At 40.8% G+C, this 22,462-nt stretch overlaps 1 protein-coding gene across 1 annotated transcript in view; it reads right to left on the bottom strand.

Annotated features, from left to right (window-relative positions):
* The window catches only part of kcnj6 (potassium inwardly rectifying channel subfamily J member 6), a 91,981-nt gene extending 71,341 nt beyond the window's left edge, over positions 1 to 20,640 (bottom strand). The window contains exon 1 of the mRNA XM_084698245.1: positions 19,977 to 20,640. The gene's annotated coding sequence lies outside the window, so the exon portion shown is untranslated. The remainder of the gene's footprint in view (positions 1 to 19,976) is intronic.
* Between the last annotated feature and the right edge of the window lie 1,822 nt (positions 20,641 to 22,462).

Genomic DNA, 22,462 nt, shown 5'->3' with positions numbered 1-22,462 from the left:
CACTACTGGTAGGTTTGTAACATTGTGTATTTGAACATGAGTATATCCAGGGAGTAAAGCACTGTACTGAGGGAGGGCCCGTCGTGTGACGGTACTTGCACGGGGTCCGTTGAGTGACACGTATATGTCTTTGGGGCCCCGACATCCCACGGGCCCAGGTGCAGCCGCACCTGCCACACCCCTATAGTTACGCCCCTGTCACTCACAATCTCTCTAAACCCTCAAATGAATGCTGAGTCACATACCGAGCACCCTCTCCCCTGACCACCTCCACCACCATCTGTGACCTACGATCTATTTCCGCAACACCTGTCACTCCTTTGTCGGCTTACCTAAAAGAGGAGCTTAAATAATGTATTAGTAACTTTGTTGCTATTATTAGCATCATTATTACCTTGTTAGTGTGCCGTTGAAATATAAATTTATAATTTGGGATCAGCTTGTCTTGAGATGGCTAATTCAGTGCGTGTGACTAATATGAATCCTAATTTTACATTTTATACAGGCAGATGATTATTTCTAATTAGGCATAGCTCTATAAATACAACCAATTCACATTAAAAGTCAAAATGCTGTCAGATGTGATAAGCTCCATAATTCAACAAAAACCCAGGCCCACAGAACTGTTAGGATTGCATGACAATCTAGATTAAAAACACTGCTAATGATCATCTGTAATTCTACCAATTCAGTGTAAATGTTTAAACTATGTAATTCGTTATTCGTCTTGAAATAAACGTTATTATAAAGCACTACTATGGTCCCAATTGTCGCCTGCTTAACAACCGTCCCAACAGTTACATTCCCAGTCCTCATAAACAAACACTGTTCGTACAAGGGTTTGTTATGAGTGTTTCACGTCCTTATCTTTATTCAAATGAGAAGTCTCCTCAATGCTATGTGGCTGCATGTCAATTTTTCAGCATAAATGGAAAAATACAACCCACACACAAAAAAGCTAATATTCATGGAGCCTTTCATAAAGATACAACCAGATGCTGTGGCCAATGCAAATGACCGCATTTCCATAGCTGTTGTGTACCTCAATCGGAACAACTTTATTGTTTTGGGTTTCAAGCAGCGCAGATGTCCGCTTCTGACTGTACGATAATATGATGAGGGCCGATGCTCCCACATGGCACAGCAGGTAAGATTTCAAAACAAACAAGCACACAAATGCACCCATAAACTCATACAAATAAGCTACTGTATAACCCTTTCCCTAATATAAATACAAAAAGTATGGCATCAAGATGCATAGACACAAACAACCACACACACAAAAACACACAGCACAATCCACAAATACACAGAAAGATTCACAAATGCACAGCACGCTCCATGAATGCACAGCACGATTCACGAATGCACAGCACGATCCACGAATGCACAGCACGATTCACGAATGCACAGCACGATTGACAAATGTGTACTATCCACAAATGCGTGCCGCGATCCACAAATGCGCTCTCAGATTTGTGTATGTGTAAAACCTTGTCCAAATAAGTAGTCTCAAAGGCTGGCCTCTCAATTGGCTGTGTTTTTTACATGTAACTTTTGCTACACTTCTGCCGTTGTACAAATCCACAACTCGTGTGCGTGTGCTTGTGCATGTGCAACGATATGTGCCTCGGTAGCTGTAAAGCCTCCATACCACCAGTTGGCGGTATAGCGGTCCAGTGATTTTTAAGGCAACATGACATTGCTGGGTGGTTCAAGTTGTTCCTGAGACTCGTCGTGGCTGCACTTGGGATGCAAGGCAGACTAAAATACAATATTATCAGTAACACTAGTTATCTGTGAAGAAATAACTTTAGCTCCGCTTATGTGTCACCGAGCAAACATAATTGAAGTGGCACTAGCAAGCTAACTAACGCTAGACCAATTAACCTACCTGAAAATGTCTAGGCCGTATATGGTGTGTAGGTAGCTAGGATCGAGTCACGATCAGGAGTCTATCTAGCTTTAAAACTAGTTTGGTGGAAGTTTGTTTTTAAAAAAGGCTAATAATTAATAGTTGTCTTGAGTGTCATCAGCTAGCAAGCTAGGCACATTCAATCATCAGAAAATGTTTTCCTACTGTACATTTAGACTTTTTCTTTGTTCTCTTTTTAATGCTCTGCACATGTCTGGACTTAAGTTAGTAAGTATATGTATTTAAGTGGCCGATCAGAAAACAAATGAAACAGTTGAGAAAGGGATTAAAGGTAACTGGCATTTGGCCACTTGTAACAGATAAGATGTGGTCAACCTGCTTTTCCCTTACGAGAAAGATGCTGAAATCACACCCAAGGTACATGATTTGGTTTAGTACTTAAATAATTGAGATAATTATCCAATCTTATTTTAAAGGGGCAATTGACAGTTTTTTGGGGGTATTTCACACTGTTCCTTAAGGTCTCCAAATAGGGTATGTAACATTGGTTGGGTTGAAAATGGCCCGGGTGCTGTTCTATACCCACTGACAGATCCTCTGAAATGTTCCCGGGAAAAAACACTAGCTTTTCTCCTTTTATGGTATGCTCATTAATATTTAGATAAGCTGCGCGCTGATTGGTTGGTTTTCAACGAGTGAAGCTGGGGAGCAAAGACGCAACACGGCCAACAGCAGCACTCGCTGAAACACCGAAGTTGGAGACTTGAAATAAAAATGTGCAAATAAATCTATTGTGTCTACACAACACTGTTTTCAACAGATTGACTATATATCATTTGAAATTATAACATTACTTGTTTCCACTTCTGTTGTTGAAGTAAACTGGATTGACTTGGGTGGGTAGAACGTTAGGCTACAGCTTAGCAACCAAACCATATCCTGATTCTACTCGGCTTCAGTTAGCTAGCTAGCTCTAAATAACTTGCTGATCTGGACAAACATGCATCTTGAATTGTAGATTTACATTACAAAGGTTATTTATTTGAATGAAACACAGTCAGGAACATTAATCAACGTTAGCCCCATTGCCAATAAACTAGGCTAAATCATCACACATTCTACCTATGCTCATGTGTTAGCAAGCTAAACTTGTTTACATGCCTACAGTCTAGGTGTTACTAGTAACAGTTAATTGCAATGCTACCCTATCCTGTATCAAGCACCTGCCTTTCTCCAGTTCTTTCAAATAGATTATCTAGACAGGCGTTAGCAAGAAGCCAGACTGCTGTTCGTTTTCTGGCTATTTTTCGGAAGCTTCCCTTCTAATGCCGACTACAGCTAGTCTAGCTAGAGTCATTTGATGTGTGTAGAAACGTATTTAGCATTCTACCTGGTATGCTATATTATACAGGAAACGTTAGCATTGCTAATAACTGTTAGCACAACATCATACTGTCCTTATAGGCGGTTGCAATGAGCATACGTTCGGAACAGCACCTCTTTCCAGGTTCAGCTTCCTAGCAAATCCTGCTTGCAATTGTCCAAGGTTGGCAAAACTGTCTTGGGTGAAATGTTCAGAGCAAATGAATGATTGAGTGTCGAACTTCGCCGGGATCTTCTCATAAAACAACAGCAGCCATGCCTGTTGAATGTTTGGCTCCTTGGGAAGACTGAGTGTTAGCCTTCCCTGTACAGCCTGGAACAAAGCATTTACGACCGTGGTTCATTTTCCTTGTTATAATTCAAAACATTCTTCTTTGTAATTCCTTATAAGTAGCTTACACAGAGCAGCACGCAGCTAAACTAGTATCGAAGATAGACGCTACCTCGGGCTGGTCTGGATGTAAATTCTGGGGCGTGACAAAGATACAGACCAGAGCCAATAAGAGGGCAATCACCGGTCCTACGTAGGACCGGTAGCTTTGTTGAAAAGCTAGCGTTTTACAGCTACATTTTTTCTTTTTGAGATTTGAATAGGAAAGAGGTGTCAATGAACTTTGATATTCACGGTATGTTCATTTTACCCACCGAACTGTCCTTATTCAACTATGACAAGGTAAAATCGGTTTTGCAGTCAATTGCCCCTTTAAAGACCCCTTCTTGAATACCTACTCTCCAATTTGTATTCCCATGTATGAGTTGGCTACGTCTTCATTACCATTCTCTATCTTTCCAGATGATTCTTGCACACATCACCCAGACGTTGATGACGAAGATGTCTCTATCGAGGTTGTCACTCGGGTCATGGCTTAATTCCGAACTTTTATTAAACATGGTGTGCCTTTTTTATTTTATTAAATGCACGTTTTTCCATTGTAAAAGTCATTACTTCCATCCTTCCTGCCTCTAACCTTCCTTCAATGGCTTTTTGTTTATAAAGTGTGTAAATATAAAGAAAAGTATAGAACAAGTGTCTCACAGGTGTCTTTTCAACAGCGTCTTCAGAGCATCTGAAGAAATCTGCTGCGGTTCTGGTTCTTTGGTCCATCCACAATCATGATACAGACATGCAACTGTCCCATGTTTCTTCTGTCATTGGCTAACTCCCCTGCATAACAGCTAGCTGAAAGATCTCGCATGTGTATGTGTGTGCTTTGGAGTTTTACTCTGTTAGGCTTACCAAATGGCATGTTGTAAAGATAAGCTTGGTGTTGGCTTGAGTTCATTTGGTAAGGTTCCCCCTTTCTGTAGGCAAGGAATGCTGAACACAGTATCACTTTATACAGAATAAAAGGTTATATAATTTTTCTTAACAGTTTCAAGCTCACTAAGTTTTGCTATTAATAGTTTATTAGATACACACACAAATTGTACATAAACCATCCTCGCTGCTACGATTCCCTTCGTCTCAAGGCTGGAGAGCCTAACATTAAGCGGATATAACACTATTCACGTACGTGGAGCACTAAACGCGAGGAGACGGAGCTTAAAGATGTACTTCAATGCAAACACAAAAGCTTATATAAATTATAACAATTGCCACACATATCTTCAGCGGCCAAAACTAAGCTTCAGCAGAGGTGGCAACTGGGTCTATTGATCTTTTTAGATGATCCATCTCCAGTTCATCCAGACAATTCTCAAGGACTGGTACATGGATACCAGGCCTCTGGTCAGCATTATTGTCATTGGACTCCCAGTCAATCTCTGGTATGTGCAACTCCTATAGAAACATAATTTAAGATGTTAACATTTGGATTTGCATCCGACTGTAAAGTCATGCATAATCATGACAGGATGGCCCACTTTATTAACTGACATTAAGAGCCTTAAGTGGAGGATCGATTTGTTCATCTTATTAAGTTATTGTATAATGTCAAACAAACTCATTCAATACCATACTGTCGTAAGAAGCGCGTGAATAGTGGTTTCTGTACTTTCAAGACAAATGGATGCAAGCTACTGTAGAGAGCCTTGAATTAACAGTAGCCTACAGCTAGCCTAGCGGGATTTTAAGAGGCACTTTTAGTTGTTCGGCCACTTAAATACATATACTTACTAACTTAAGTCCAGACATGTGCAGAGCATTAAAAAGAGAACAAAGAAAAAGTCTAAATGTACATTAGGAAAACATTTTCTGATGATTGAATGTGCCTAGCTTGCTAGCTGATGACACTCAAGACAACTCTTAATTATTAGCCTTTTTTAAATACAAACTTCCACCAAACTAGTTTTAAAGCTAGATAGACTCCTGATTGTGACTCGATCCTAGCTACCTACACATATTTGGACAAGGTTTTACACATACACAAATCTGAGAGCGCATTTGTGGATCCTTGTACGCATTTGTGGATCGCGGTACGCATTTGTGGATCGTACACATTTCTGGATCTTGCAGTGCATTCGTGAATCGTGCTGTGCATTCGTGAATCGTGCTGTGCATTCGTGGATTGTGCTGTGCATTCGTGAATCGTGCTGTGCATTCGTGGATCAAGTTGTGCATTTGTGAATCGTGCTGTGCATTTGTGGATTGTGCTGTGCATTTGTGAATACTTTTGCTACAATAATAGCCCCATACACACACAAAAACAAGACCAGCAGTTCTGTCAGTCACTTCTTGGCTTTTCCCGCCCCCAAACACATAAGAAAGAGCAGCGACTCCATTTAGGAAGCCAGAGACACAACCCTAATCATTAGCCTCTGTATGAGGCTAAGGACAAACTACAGACTAGTCCTGGAGGAGTGGCCATCAACACTGAATTTGACTCTATACCCAGCATGCTGCATGTTGAGGCTCTTACTCACTTTAACCCTATTTCTATAGAAGCGTTCATCGAGCTGGTAGATTCCTCGAAACCCATCAGCTGCCTTCTTGATCCCCTCCCTGCCAAACTTTGTAGGGAACTTCTCCCTATTATTGGACCTCCCATGCTTAGTATTATTAATGAATCTATTGTAACTGGACAAGTCCCTGACAATTTCAAACAAGCTATTATTAAGCCCCTTCTTAAAAAACCAAACCTGGATCCAGGTTGTATTAGCAACTATAGGCCAATTTCAAATTTGCCATTTCTCTCCAAAATTTTAGAAAAAGCTGTGGCACAACAGCTAACTGAGCACTTCTCCTCAAATCAGCTTTATGAACCTCTCCAGTCTGGATTTCGTCTTCACCACAGCACTGAAAATGCATTAGCTAAGGTAGTCAATGATCTATTATTAGCCTCTGACACGGGCTCTATCTCTGTTCTGGTTCTTCTAGACCTTAGTGCAGCATTTGACACTGTGGATCATGAGATTCTCCTGGAGCGTATGGAGAACTATGTTGGGATCTCTGGTACTTCACTTCAGTGGTTTAGATCGTATCTATCTGATAGATCACAATATGTCCACTATGATGGTTGCTCATCCAGGAGCACTACTGTAAAATACGGAGTACCACAGGGTTCAGTTCTAGGCCCTCTGTTATTTTCACTCTATATGTTGCCTTTAGGAAACATAATTAGAAGCTCTGGGGAAATTTAACTGTTATGCAGATGATACTCAGCTTTACATGTCCATAAAGCCTGGAGAATTTCCACATGCTATGGAAAAATGTGTTTCCGGGTTGAGAAATTGGATGACAGCAAATGTCCTTCTTCTTAATTCGGATAAAACCGAGGTTCAAATTTTCGGCCCTAAAAAATACAGAAATAATTTATCCAATCTGACCTTAAACTTAGATGGTGTCAAAGTATCTCAAAGCCAGTTGGTAAAAAATGTAGGAGTCACATTGGACCCAGACCTTTCGTTTGAGTACCATATTAAACAAATCACCAGAACTGCATTTTTCCATCTACGTAATATTGCCAAAATACGAAAATTCCTCTCAAAGGATGATGCTGAAAAACTAATACATGCTTTTGTTACGTCCCGATTGGACTACTGCAATGTGTTGTTCTCTGGCCTCCCAATTACCTACTTGAAAAATTTACAGCGGGTACAAAATGCTGCTGCTAGACTATTGACAAAAACAAGAAAGTTTGATCATATAACCTCTACTCTTATCTCTTTACACTGGCTCCCTATCCAAGCCAGAGCTGATTTCAAAGTTTTACTACTAACTTACAAATCTCTACATGGATTGGCACCACTGTACCTCTCCGGTCTCCTTGCACCCTATTGCCCCGCAAGGACTCTAAGATCTCAAGATGCCGGCTATCTGGTAATACCCAAAATTAAGAAAAAAACTGCTGGAGGTAGGGCGTTCTCATATAGAGCACCTCTTCTCTGGAACAAATTACCTGTCTCAATTAGGGAGGCTGATACTGTTTCGACATTTAAAACTAGATTAAAAACGTTCTTGTTTAGTCAATCCTATGATTGTTAAATGTGTGTACTTTCTATGTAAACCTGGGGTGTGCGTTTGCCTATGTGTGTATCACATGTAACTTTTAAATTGTAATTTTAGCTTATGTTCACACTGCCCATTTAAATGTTACAAATAAAGTAAACCTGTTATTGTATATTGTTACTGTAAACGTTCCGTTGCTGTATATTTTTGTTGTTATAGTTTACTAGTTGGAGACAACGGGGGGCTGGTTGTTTTCATCCTTATTCGTATAAATATAACCTATTTTAGAGTTGTTTCCCCCGGAACAGATTTCATGTTCCAACCAAGGGGGGCTGTCGCTGTCTTGGTGTGTGGGGCTGCATCAAATACCCTCTTAGCATTGTTAAATTGCTGCACTAGTCCACACTTGACCGGTGGGGATCTCATTCTATTACGACTGAAACTGTTAGCTGCTCCTGGCATTCTCTAATCCCTGTTCTCCTCTCTGTCCCCCCCACACATCCCCTGTCAGGACCTGCCTGGTCGTCGGTCTACCAACGCTGGACCAGGTCGTCAACCGGAAACCAGCCTCCATGACGGCCAACAGCGAGTTTCCAGGTCCCATCCAACGTCTATAAAGCCGAACAATGGATTTTTGGTGTTTCAAAACCCATTGACACTGTATGACTATGTTTAGCTTGTGTTCTGCTCCTCTCTCTTACCAACCGTCTCTGGAGGAGGGGATCCCTCTCTGAATTGCTCCTCTCAAGGTTTCTTCCATTTTTTCTCCGGTTGGGAGTTTTTCTGGGAGTTTTTCCTTGTCTTCCTTGAGGGTTTAGGTTGGTTGAGGGGCAGTTCTATAGGCGTATGTGAAGCCCTTTGTGACATGCTTGCGTGTAAAAAGGGCTATACAAATACATTTGATTTGATTTGTATGGGAGATAATGTTTAATTCTCATGATTCAAAAGGACCCTGTGGCAGGGTCTGCAATCACAAAAATACAATGTACCCCACTCACTGACACACGGAAGCACATGCACACGAACACAAACATGCACGCACACAAGCATGGTTAGAAGCAGGACTGACACAGAGGTGGAACAAAAACAGTATGACAACGTTTCAAGACCACTGTCCATAGAAAACAGTATCAAGCTACCAAAGCCGTTCTGAAAAGACAGAGGTTAAGTTAAAGTGCTAAGCGGTGGGGGGAGAAGGAAAACACTGTCTGAGGCATTGTTGCATCCAGCCAGAGAACGTGTACCGAGGGGATGGAAATTAGATTAGCCATACACCCACTTTGACTTGTTAATGATTCTGCAATTCATTTGGGCCTGACATTTGCTCATATTAATCTACAATGTTGAGGCAACTTAATGTCCAAGGTTCACAAAGAACGTCATTACTCATCTTTGTAAAAGGACGCACTGTACTGCACCCTGTGTCTGAATCAACTTGATGACAATCCCTTCCATTAGTAATTAATGACACATTTTCATGCCTTAAGGAATGTTATCCTGTTTAAATGTTGCACACGTTGGCAGAAAAAGCCCTGTGCCAAAAATCATTTGGACTTGTGGCTGTCCTGGTTGTACACAGCTGCCACAGGTTGGTATTTCTGTGAAAAGCCTAATGCTGTTGTACAGATATAGTAAAAAGATGGAAACGTGTTGCTATAGGTCTCAATGTATGAAGGCACAATGTAGCACGTGTTCTGATGTAGATCAGAACGGTGAGCCATTCTGTTCGGGTATTCAAGTGGAAATAAATACACCAGTTGGAAGGCATGTGCAGCTAGGTTTTCCACTTAAACTTTGATGCCAAAGAAAGCTTGTATGCAGTGATTCAATATACTCTACCTCCGATTCTGGCTCCTGCTCGACAACCCGCAGAGATACCATTGTCACCAAATTATGGCTTTGGCACAATGGCAAGGGGAGGCCAATCTGGAAAATTACAACTGATACATAGTATCTTGCTGCATTTTTCAACAGAACTTTGCAAAATAGAAAATCCCAGAGGATTAGAAGCAAGATTCAGATTTTCAGAATTTTAAAATTTGCATACGCTACTGTTGCGCAGGGCCATGCCTTCAGGACAAGTGAGATAGAAAACCTGTTAATGAAAGTTATTCTTGATACTCATAATGTTTGGTTTTAACACTGGAACAAGTACTAAGCTTTATAGGACTAAATGAATAATGGCAAATTATTGACAATATAGTAACAATAGTGTATGAACCTCTTCATTACATTTACATTTATTCATTTAGCAGACGCTTTTATCCAAAGCGACTTCCAAGAGAGAGCTTTACAAAAGAGCATAAGTCACTGATCATAACAACGAGATAGTCCCAAACATTGCAAGTAGCCAAAACATGAAGCATACATTGTGAAAAAGCTAAACAAGTGCCAAAAGGGAAGACCCATAAGAGCATGCAGTTATACAAGTTACAAATTAAAACAACATGAGCCACAAAAGTGCAGGACTGTACCTGTAGAAGAACAATCAACAGTAAGATATTTCACAGCGAGTACAAGACTTAGTTAGCATTACAGTTCTTAAAAACCCCTTTTAGGTCATTTCTTCATTAACCTGTCATAACATTCATCTGATGAACAGCACATGTAAATCATGCTATTTGGGTGGTAGAATTTCGTTTTTGTTCTGAGAAGGAAAGGAATTGACCTTTGGCCTTCCATGCATAGTCCATCATGTCATATGTGTGATGTGCCAAGCAACCTTTAGACTCTGTCTCCTTGACTCTGTCCCCCCGAACAAAATCAATTTTTCAAACCTAATAAATCGCACCCTTAAATCATGACAGCAGTTATTGCTGTCCAATTAAGAGCCATTGTTTCTAGCCTTGCCTTTGCTTTCTCGACTCTCTCTTTTTACATTAAGTTAATTTCCACGGGCCCCCTCATTAAATCAATAGTGGGTTGTTGAGTCATTAATCAGTTAGGCCACCGAGGGAGGAGGCCCCGAAACCAATCATTTGGCATTGAAGGAGCAAGTTCTTCAGGTCCTGTAAATCCAGGTCCTGATAGGATTGCATTGCTGTGCTGGAGCCAGAATCAAGGTCCTCAAGTGGAGTGGAGGAGAATGTCTGTTTTTTTATTCAATATATGACCCTGCTATGGGAGATAAAGCTGCACAAAGGCTTACATGTGCACAAACGAACACACACACACAAACAACACACCATAACCAGCACACACATAGACTTAATACACCCCCCCTCTGCCTCTATCTTATCTCTCACAAATGCACCCATACAGACAAACGTACACAAGCAGACAAACTACACATGGAAGCTCAGAGGGAAGGAAAGGTAAACCATAACCAAACACAATCAATAAATGATATGTTGTTGGGTGTGCTTTCAGAATGTATCCAAAAGCTGCCTAGCGTTTCAACAACCTCAAAACATTGGGATTGAAGCATCAGGCTACATGAAACTTTTAACATAAGAGAATGAGACTCCACTCATAAAGGCCCCTTATAGGTCCTAGCTTGAACCCAGAGCACATTTCCTCTTAGACTCTTATGATAAAACACACAAGAGGACCTCTGTGGGAAGTATGAGTGGGATGACTTGAACAAACACTGTGTGAAAGGCTAACCACACTTAATTCAGTTATTGCCACTTGACACAAAGATAAAAGACATGTTAAGAGTCGTCAGGCTGAGGAGACATTTTACTTTGATCCCAGAGTTAACGCTGTACAAGAAATCCACATAAAATGCCATGAACCTGAGCGATGACTTGTACATGTACGAGATGTCAGGTGACAATTAGGGTTGCCACCCGTCCCGTATAATACGGGACCGTCCCGGATTGAACAATACAATTTACCGTCCCGTACTGAGTCAATACGGGACGCAATATGTGCTAAATCAAGTGGGGTTGGTTCATGCAGGGGGACGCAAGACATAGCGCCTCATTAGCAGCGTGTCACTGGCAGCGCGTCATATCACGCAGTAGGGGCACACCTTCTTAGCAGGGCGGGCTATTTAATCAGGATATCGCTGCACTCTGCTTTGCTAGTGCGAAACAGGTTGCTTTCTGTTTAATCTGCTGCCTCCGCCTCCCCGGCCTCGCTGCTCTCTGCTCGGAGGTCGAGACGGTGTCTCAGTTGGGTGCGGCAGGGAGCCGATACAAGCAGAACCATAATGCAAAATCAATTGTTACAAATATAGCTGCAAGCAGCGATGCGGGTTCCTCCGCAAAATGGCAAAATATTATAAACATGTACACTGTAGAAGATCGAGACTTGGACAACAATAGAGCAAAACGACTTTATGTTTGGCCAACAACAATAGGCTGACCGGGGATTAGAACTCATGAGCATAAGGTCACAAGTCAGTCTCTCTATCCTCTCTGCTATACACCAACTGCTGAAATGTTACAAACAGAAAGGGCAGAGTATTAGCCTACTATAGGATATTGAAAGTTTTCTTGAGTTGATCTCTTTCCAGAATCTCTGGCAATGCACAATTAACAGTAGTCATGTGGTTGGCTGGGCTGGGCTGGGCTGGATGGGCTGGGCAAAGGTCATGTTGGGCAAAGGCTTGCGAGAATAAGTTGTGAGCGTACAGCAGCCGACTCTCTGTTCCAATTTAAATACACAACATGCACAATCAGGGTGACCAACAAGATTATATTAACTAACAAACAATAACATTACAAACATCTAACTGAACGAACACAACAACTGAAATCCCTCGTAAGGCTGTTGTAACTAAACTATTTTCCACAAGTCTTTGCGTTTTTGGACCTGCCACACTGCATGCTGGGTACCCAAGTGGCTGACGCTGATTATCTAGCTGTGCACCGACTGCGTGATATGAGTATACGTTTTTGGTCAGCTTGGGACAAAGGTTAAGAAACGGTTGACATTTCAAAGTGAAATTGCATGAAATTGCACATTGTAATTCAGAATGTCTGCCTGTTTAACTAAACAAGTAATCAAAATTATGACAGGCCAAAAGACTGTGCCTTGATTCAAACCTGTGACCTTGCACTTTGCAGGACAACATCTCACCCTATTGAGCCACCCGCAGAACTGAAAAATTCTGGTCAGTTTGTGTATAAAAAAGAAAGCCGTTTCTCCTGTAGCGTGGATTGGTCGACTCGGACAAAGTTTAAACAGCTGTAATTCAATGATCTTTTGACATATCAAGGTGAAATTGCGCATGGTACTTCAGAACGATGTCATCCTGTTTAACTAAACAGATAATCAAATTTAAAACGGGCTAATCGACTGTGACTGGATTTGATCCTACGACCTTATACTTTGCAGGTCGCAGTCCCAGCCCAGTGAGCTAATCTCAGTGTTGAATATTTATGTTCGTTACTGTATAAAAAAAAGTACGCTGTTTCTCCTGTGGTAAGCGAAAGTTGAAACAGCTCTAATTCAATCATATTTTGACATACCAAGGTGAAATTGTGTACGGTACGTCAGAGTGCTGTCACCTTAAAGCCTATTAGGTTTGAAAAACCATCATTCAAAAATGACATTTGATTTAGTGACACAAACATATTGAGTAAATGTGGACATTTACATAAATACACCCCTTTCAGCCATTTTGTACTTGATTCAATTGCCTTAAGTAACATTTTTAAATACGTCAATGATACATATATGTACCAAATTTCAAGTCAATTAGAACTTTGGTTCAAGAGAAGAGGAATTTTGAATGTTTTCCCAAATTATCACTGTATAGGAAAATCCATCATGGCAGACCTTATGGGTCCTTGAGGCTTTTTCGTTCCTCGTGAAAAATGAGGCATGCACACCAAGTTTCAGAAGAATTGGAGCAATGGGGTGGAAATGCAATCACTCTGAAAAGTGGACATTTGGGCGTCGCCTGTGGCGCCCCCTATGGTCTGATGTGGGCCAGTCTTTGTTTGGCCCGTAGTTGTGGCATGTTGTGTCAATATCCCAAATTTCAAAACTTTTTTACCAATGTGTTCATGAGATAAATTAAAATAATAATAATAATAAATATAGCTGCAAGCTATATTTATATTGCGGTTCCTCCACAAAATATTATAAACATGTACACTTTAGAAGATCGAGAGTTGGACAACAAAAGAGCAAAACTACTTAATGTTTGGCCAACAACAAGCTGAATGGGGATTTGAACTCATGAGCATAAGGTTACAAGTCAGTCTCTTTATCCTCTCTGCTACACACCAACTGTTGAGATTGTATGAATGAAAGGGCAGAGTATTAGCTTTGGTCAGCTTTGGGATAAAGGTTAAGAAACGATTGACATTTTTAAGGTGAAATTGCATGAAATTGTGCATGGTATTTCAGAATGATGTCATCCTATTGAACTAAACAGATAATCAAAATGATGACAGGCCAAAAGATAATGGCTGGATTCCAACCTACTACCTTATACTTTACAGGTCACCATCCCAGCCCATTGAGCTATTCTCAGTGTTGAATATTGTCATGTTCAGTTACTGTATTAAAAAGTAAGCTGTTTCTCCTGTGGTAAGCGTTGTTAGATTCGGCCAAAGTTGAAACTGCTTGTACATTTCCTATAAAAATGGGACAACGGGATGACTGGGTTGCTGCTGTAAAGAATAACTTATAGTTTTTTTAAAAGGTTGTTTTGAGTGCCATAACTTGTCATGGAAGGGAATTTAAAATCATGCCTAGCATCAGTGGGGATGTGTCCTGGCTTAGGTTACTGAAATGAATTTGAGCAACAGACAAGGGATCCACCTGAACACTCAATTTACTTCATTAGAGATAACCATTAGCATTATCTCTACCATGCGTAGACTACAAGTAACTAGCTACTGTGGTGAACCTGACTTGTTTTGCAGTGGTTTACATAGTCTCGCTAAACAGATGATTGGAGTGTTGTGATGGGCTCAACTAAACACGCATTGCTATGTTTTACAACCGGAGGATTGATGGGAAGACTAGAAACCGTTTTGTCAGAATAAAAAATAAAAAACTATGTCTCTGACTGGTTTTGAACCTACAACCCTTTGCTTCCCGCCACAACTAAGTATCAAGTAAATACTATACTGAGTATGCCTGAACCTACTCTAATGCTTATGTTACGTTTTCACATGCTCCTACATGAGAAATAATATAGTAAAAAGTTTCACGAGACATGGTAACAATGACGTATAGTGACAGCGACTGCCTGCCATTCTGATAATCAAAATAAGATAATCCCACGTGTAGCACGGTCGATGATGATTGTAATGACTTGGCATTCTAATAATCAAGTTCCTGCCTCGATCTCTTAAAGGAACCCTGCTCTTTTAACAGTATTCTTAACTTAATGCATTTATCTTCACAACTAATTATATTGTTAATTTAATTTCACAAATTAAATATCCATCATAGTGCTCTTTGGTGGTCTAACTGGTCATTTGCTATTTCTGAGTTCATCAATGGTTTCTTGCTTCTTCCAAACTAAATAGTTAATTTTGACAGATCAAACATATTGCAGATGTCCAGGATCTGATGTTTTAATCCTTAAAGCCCCCACAAAAAATCTAAAACATACTTTACTGTGATTCATATTTTGTTCAACAGTAGACTTCCAATATAGGATTCAGTATAGGATTGTGAAAGAAAACTCTTCAAACTGCACAGATGCCGTTTAGTTATGTTTAGTCATAACTAAACTGGGGTCAGATGGCTGAGCAGTTAGGGCGTTGGGCTATAAATCAGAAGGCCGTTGGATCGATTCCAGGCCGTGCAAATTGACATTGTGTCCTTAAGCAAAGCACCTGACCCTACTTACTCGGGGGGAATGTCCCTGTACTTACTATAAGTTGCTCTGGATAAGAGCATCTGCTAAATGACTAAATGTAGTCAAGATCAAACATTTTAAGGCACATAAATGTAAGAAAAACAACATTTTCCATTTAGGGCATCTTTAATATAATAGATGCAGCTCTGCATTCATTTTATGTTTACAGTGGCAGAGGAATTTAAGTTGATGCATAAAAAGCACAATTTGGTTAAGAAAACAATCACAAGAATGCAGGAAATGAAGTATTTAACACCCAAAATATCCTGGGGGACAACCCCCAGACCCCCGCTTAAATATTTCCCCCCGACATTGGCCACTACCAAGGTGTCCTTTATTTGAACACATTGGAGGTGGCAACCCTAGTGACAATATAAGCTTTGCCTTCTTAGCCTCTTGGTGGACAAAGGCCAAATATAAAACAACATTTTTACTTTCGAACGCAATTCCTTTGCTGTTATTGCCTTTTTAACATACCACAATTACACCGAGTTGTTATAACCTGGACATGTTTTAACACTAGAGGTACGTAGCATAATTACATGAACGAATGGAGAAACCATAATAGTAACACACTTAGGTCGTCATTTTGACTCAATTGTATAAAATCACAGCTCTATGACACCAGGCCAAATTGCTTGGCACAGTCACAGCACCTAACATGTATAGAAAGGTCATAGAGGTCATAGAAAGTTCAGATGTGGAAAGAAAGAAAGATAGAAAGAAAAAATATTAAAAAGAAAGAAAGAGAGAAGACGAGAGTTGAATGGACAGAGAAAGAGGTAGTGAGGTCATTAACAGTAACTGGGGCTAGAGTACATGCATCCATCAAGGCACAGATAATCATATCTGGAAACAAGGTCATTCAGAGACCTGCCTGATTGGGGAAAAAAAGTACTTGGCTCAGCAGAAATACATTTGAAAAGTCAAGTGAAACACCAGTCAGTTTTGAAATACAAGTAACAGATATTTGGCAAATTGCAATCGAAGAGACGCACACCTCCTCTCTTCATCTCTCCCAATCTCTATCTCTTTATTTGTCCCTTGAACTGGCCCATAGAGAGAAAATGCGAAGCAAATGTGATAATATACTGTACAGCGGAGCACTTGCTGTACTGTGCATCCCTACCGATGATGACATCACAGGCTTCCTGAGAAACGCTCTTCTGTATTCAACAAATTATCAAATATGCTGTCCTGCATTATAATACTCAGAAAAATTGGGAAGCTAAATAAGAATAGCATGAAAGCATGAGGGAACGAAGATAACCTAACCTAACCCTGACATGCCAAGATGTGCTTATGAGATATTAGAGACACACTGTGTTAAACTCTAGAAAGGTATACAAATTACTAGACTTTCAGGGGAAACTAGTTTAGAAGCACAGTTGTCCATTCAACAACTATTCTCCCCGCTCTTTCATGTGCACTCAGTGGGTCACAGTGCTTGTGAGCAACTGGCATTATCAAATATTAAGTAGATGCTTACGATGCCTACTGGAGACCATTAAGAGACCATCCCAGTGAACACTGCGTTGGCCACACCGTTAAGAACCTGTCATGACGAGCCTGCAAAACCTGTGCCAGCTCAGCCTTCCTTAATGCCTGGCTGAACGTGGTTGGTTACCTAGGTGGGACACAGTCATCACAAGATGAGTAGTTGAAGCAAAATAAAAAAGATTTCTTGCAAGAAATAATTGAGGGGCATAATATTCTATACAAATGTGTAATTGTAGAGCCACTGTTCACAATGCGTTCATCCAAGTAATCAGAAACAATAGTTAACACACACTAATACTTTTGCAAGATAATAAATCAAATAAAAGTGAAGCATACTGTTAGAGGAGGCTGTGTGTGCGCATCTGTGAATTTGTGACTGTCGTCCCATGTGACTGTCGTGTTTTCACATCTGTATGTTTGCTCGAAGATTGTCCTCTGGGATTTTTTTCCGTGATTCACTCACTGCTCACGCATCATCGTCAATCACCCATTGTGACCTCAGCATTTTCAACATTCAAACGTATCTTGTTCTAAGCAGTATTGTCTGCCTGGAAAAACCTTCGTTCGCGGGGGAATATTATGAGCTAGTGCTGCGGTGGTCTCCATGGCAACGCACATCTCAATCCATCAAGTGCTCACAATGGCATATGCACGAATGTGATGGAAAAGGTGGCAGCGTTCTACGGGGGTCTCCAGTTGTTCGATTTCTTCACCTATTCTATTTTTAGCTGCTTGGCTTGACTGTTACATGCTGTGTCAACATGCAAAATCAAAATACATTTTTAAATGGATAATGTGGACTATGTGTGGAAACAGTTCTGCCTTGAGGGGATCAGTAGTAACTTTCCAGACTAAACATAACAAGTAAGGAAGCCTACAGTAGGGAAGTCAGACAAATTAGTTACCAACTTTAGTTACCTAATTAACAGTCTTAAATTTCAATACTTACACTTCAATACTTAGTCTTACAATACTTAATTGAAGCATTTCCATGGCCCTACATATATTTTTCATCATGGCATGCAAATAAATAAAGACAAATTCACATTTAGTTAAAAATATATAGAATTAGAGAATTCCTATAGAATATATTCTACCCCAAAATATCTACTTTTGGAATGATACCAGCCTGTCAATTTTGGTATAACTGAAAGGACTTAATTAATTGCCTATTCTAATTTCCTTTTTTGCTATATGGACTGTAAGGCCAATTAAATGCAAAAATTTAAATTCTAGTATAAACAATTACATGAAGCTGTTCTGACAGTATTATGCAGCAGTTGTCAAACTCACGTAGCCTAATAGTATGACGTACAGCAGACGTATGATTGTGATCGATCATAAGCATTCAGTACTCACTTCTGAGCAGACTTTGCCAGATTGTATGCAATTGATTGCTGTCCATGGTCCTGAAACTATTCTCTTAAGCAGAATGCTCGTCCAAACGACCGGAACATTGCATGGATACCCCAGTCTAAATAAATGACATCGTGGAGACTGGACAGATGACGGTTTCACGTTTAATTCCGGGTTGTATAATGACTAGGCCTAGTGCTAGTTTTTTAGATTCGTTGATTTACCCGATATGTAGGCTAATTTCTCGTGTGGGAGTGTAGTCGATTAAACACAGAACTGGTCAACTGAGTTACTTTTCCAAATGCGTACATTGTTAATATAAGGAAATGTGGGCATCGCATTCAGAGTTAGTATTGCTTTTAGTCTAGCCTGTCAGGTTTGTAAATGGGAAGTGTTGCAAACCAATGCTCCTTCACAGATTTGAGATAAACATTGCCTCCTGACAGCCAATAGGATACTGACTTTTCTATGCAAGCAACAGGGTGGCTATAAAACTTGGCCCACTTACCCGGATTCTTCCCTGGAATGAGGTCCTGTCTTCGTCTTTTCGCCCCCAAAACTGACAGTTGCTTAGTTTTCCCCCTCGGCCTCTAACTGCGCGTCACTGCCCTGCCATTGAACCAATTTCCCTTCCAGAGAAGGCTGCGCGCACACTCCACAGTGTGAGTGTGAGATCTCCACGTCGCCATGGAGATGGAGCTCTTACACAGAATAGAACAGCCTAGGTATCGTTTCATGAGCAAACATACGCGACCTCACCCAGCATAAGTTAATTTTAGTTACACAAGCATGCTTGGCTATATATTATCAGGGTGGTACAAGGTAAGTCAAGAAAACAAATCTGGACTGAGACAGAAAAGGCGTTTCACGCACCAATTAAAAATTACAGACTCTATTTAGGCTATGGCCTGCTTTTATGGAAACCACGAGAGGATTATCTACAAAATGTCACGGAAATGGTTTTACTGCTTATTTAACTAAATAACAAGTTAAGGGTTTAATGAATAAAAAGTGATCATGCTGTAAGACGTACAACATTGGGAAAACTGGACTGATGTAATTCCCAGGAAACATATCTATCATCAAGGACAACGTTGTCTTACGAAACATTTACATTAAGTCATTTAGCAGACGCTCTTCTCCAGAGCGACTTATAGTAGGAGTACAGGGACATTTCCCCTGAGGCAAGTAGGGTGAAGTGCCTTTAATTTCCCAACGACACAACGGCATTTCGAATCGAACCGGCAACCTTCTGATTACTAGCCCAATTCCCTAACCGCTCAACCATCTGACTCCGTTATGAATGACTATTTATGTTGTTATGTTGTATGACATACAGTAGGCTATGGCATACAGTATGTAGCCTAGCATACAACGGACGGAGAGGACGTGGAGGTGTTGAAATATATGCTGCCTACATGGAAGTCCCTCTTTGATGGCGGGTTTTTTCGAACTCAAAGCTTATTGCACCCACTGTTGCATCTTGAAAAGAAAAACGATTATAGATCACGGTAACAGCTAATTTACGGTGTAACTGGTCCCCTTCTCAGCAATGCTCTAAAATGAAACATTTGTAAGACAAAGCGGTGCATGTAGCCTAACAGCCTTGCCCACTTCTTAACCTTTCCTTCTATAGCCAATCCATCACGACTAGGTCAACATCAACACATTCAACAGAGAAACATTTACAGTTTACGTACCTTCCTAACAGACGTCTCTCTTATTCATTCATCCTATTCTGAAACAATTATGGCGTGTTTGCCAAATCTTTTGTCGATTCACATAGCCTATAGACAAAGATGAGAGTTGGTAATTTCACCTTTCCCTCCTCATCTTGTAGAAAAATCCATCTTCTCTCATACTGTCATGTCTCTTCTCTCCGTCCAAGTGGGAGAGGGGAGGTTGGTAAGAGTGTGTGTTTGGGTGAGTGAGTGAGCGGGAGAGTATTTGTGTGTAAATGAGATGGAGAATTGGGAGGGGGTGGTCTTATTTAGCTTGGAATCAGTTTCTTGTAAATGTCGTAATTGTGCATTTAATATTAGCGTACACTACACAACAGAACACAACCTACTGGCTCACATGAAAACAGGGGTTGGTTACAAACCAAACTATTCCAGATGCAAACACAAAACAAAGATCAGACGTAAATCTTAGAATAATGAAACCTATTCAATAAGTCATCCAAACATCCAAACTCCCACCGATCGTTACCCACGTTTAAATGAAGAGCACTGAAACACTGCCGCATGGTGGAGATCGAAAAGACTAATAATACGGTGTTCATTTTAGGACATCCTCAGATCTCAGACTCGTTTGTCAGACTCAAACGAAAAGGCGTCAAGTCTCAGACCAAACGTCGTCAGGTCCGTGTACACGGACCTCGTCAGACTCAGGCGAAACGACTTCAGTCTCAGAAAAACATCTGTCATTCTAGACAAAACGCTCTAAAACCAAACGCCATCATTCCTACACAAAACGCCCTCAAACTAAACGCCATCATTCTTACACAAAACGCCCTCAAACTAAACGCCATCATTCTTACACAAAACGCCCTCAAACTAAACGCCATCATTCTCGGACAAAACGCTCTCAAACCAAACAACATCATTCTCAGACAAAACGCCCTCAAACTAAACTTTGTCAGAATTTTTTTTGCAAAGTTAGCTAGATGGGGGAGCTGCTGACTAGCTTTTTGAATTAGATAAAGTAGATGCTTTTAAAGTGAATACCATGGTGGTGTTTCTGTTAACTGGTAAGCCAACAGCAAGAAAACTTACTTTTGACATAGCTATTACAAAATTGTTGTTTTCTGCAAGCTAGTTCACTCGTGTAACGTAAACCCATGTGTAGTCCTCCGGTTGCCATGGATACTGCAAACAAACTTAAGAATCATCATCAACGTCATGACAAACGTCATCAACACGTGGCACACAAGGGTTTTGGTTTTCTGATGCCGTTTAGTTTGACGTCGTTTTGTCTGAGTCTGACCTGAGTGAGAATGTTCTAAGGCAGGGGTGTCAAACTCCGGTCCTCGAGGGCCGCTGTCCTGCATGTTTTAGATGTTTCCCTGCTCCAACACACCTGATTCAATTAAATGGGTTGTTATAACGACCATTCATTCGAATCAGGTGAGCTGGATCAGCCATTATAAACGTATTTTATTTTGATCTTCGTAGAATTTTGTGAGTGGGCGACCTATTCCTGAGTAGCCTATCCCAACCTTGTTCAAGTGGAGTTCAAGTGCCTGGCCAGACAAGGCTACTTGAGACCTGTATGCTTTGCTTTGGCTTCGATTTTTGTTGTTTCCCCTTCGTTGCTCATTTTAATATTTTTTATATATCCTTCCACTGCATATTGCAGTCCCTTCTGCCTGGACCTGGAAGATATCGCAAAGGTATTACTCAAAAAATCCTCACTCACACTGACAGCTGTGGTGCTTATCCCCGTACTCGCCATGGCTTTTGGGTTGACAGTTCCGGGAATTGTGTCGGACGTAGCAACAATAACTAAGGGGGCGTGGCCTGGGGAACGGTCAATTGAGTCTGAGATCTGAGGATGTCCTAAAATGAACACCGTACAATAATTATTTTTCTCGTACACTCTACCAATAGCACGAATGAAATGAAACAAAACAGAAGGCCTCTCTAATTACAAAAACGTAAGACTAGCATGGGGAAGTCAAACGTGGCGGGTTACTTATACGTGAGGCTTAACTATCGTGAAATTAAAGGGGTCATTGATTGTATAACCGAATTTACCCTGTCACAGTTGAATAACAGTTCAGTGGGTAAAATGGACATGCAGTGAACCTCAAAGTCCATTGACACCTCTTTCCTATGTAAATCTCACAATTAAAAAATGTAGCTGTAAAACAGTCCTTCTCTAACTCACAACGGGGCTCCAGCCTCCACCTTTTTTGGCTCTGGTCGCCTACCTTTGTCACGCCCCCAAATTTGCTGCGCGCTGCTTTGTGTACTTCCACAGAATTACAAGGAAGAACGTTTGTCTAGCATATTGAAAACTGACTATGGTGGCAAATGCAAGTGTTCCAGGCTGTACAGGGAATGCTGACACTTTTCATAGTCTTTAAGGAACCAAACACTCGACGGGCTGTGATGTTTGTCTATGACAAGATCCCTGTGCAGGTCGACCCTCAATTACACATTTGCTCAAACCATTTCACCGA

This window comes from Hypomesus nipponensis, chromosome 5, assembly GCF_054491055.1.
Source record: "Hypomesus nipponensis isolate SF chromosome 5, ASM5449105v1, whole genome shotgun sequence".
In the NCBI taxonomy this organism is placed as follows: Eukaryota; Metazoa; Chordata; class Actinopteri; order Osmeriformes; family Osmeridae; genus Hypomesus; species Hypomesus nipponensis.
The sequence above is the reverse complement of the archived record's forward strand: the minus strand, read 5'-3'. Positions and strand labels throughout refer to the sequence as shown.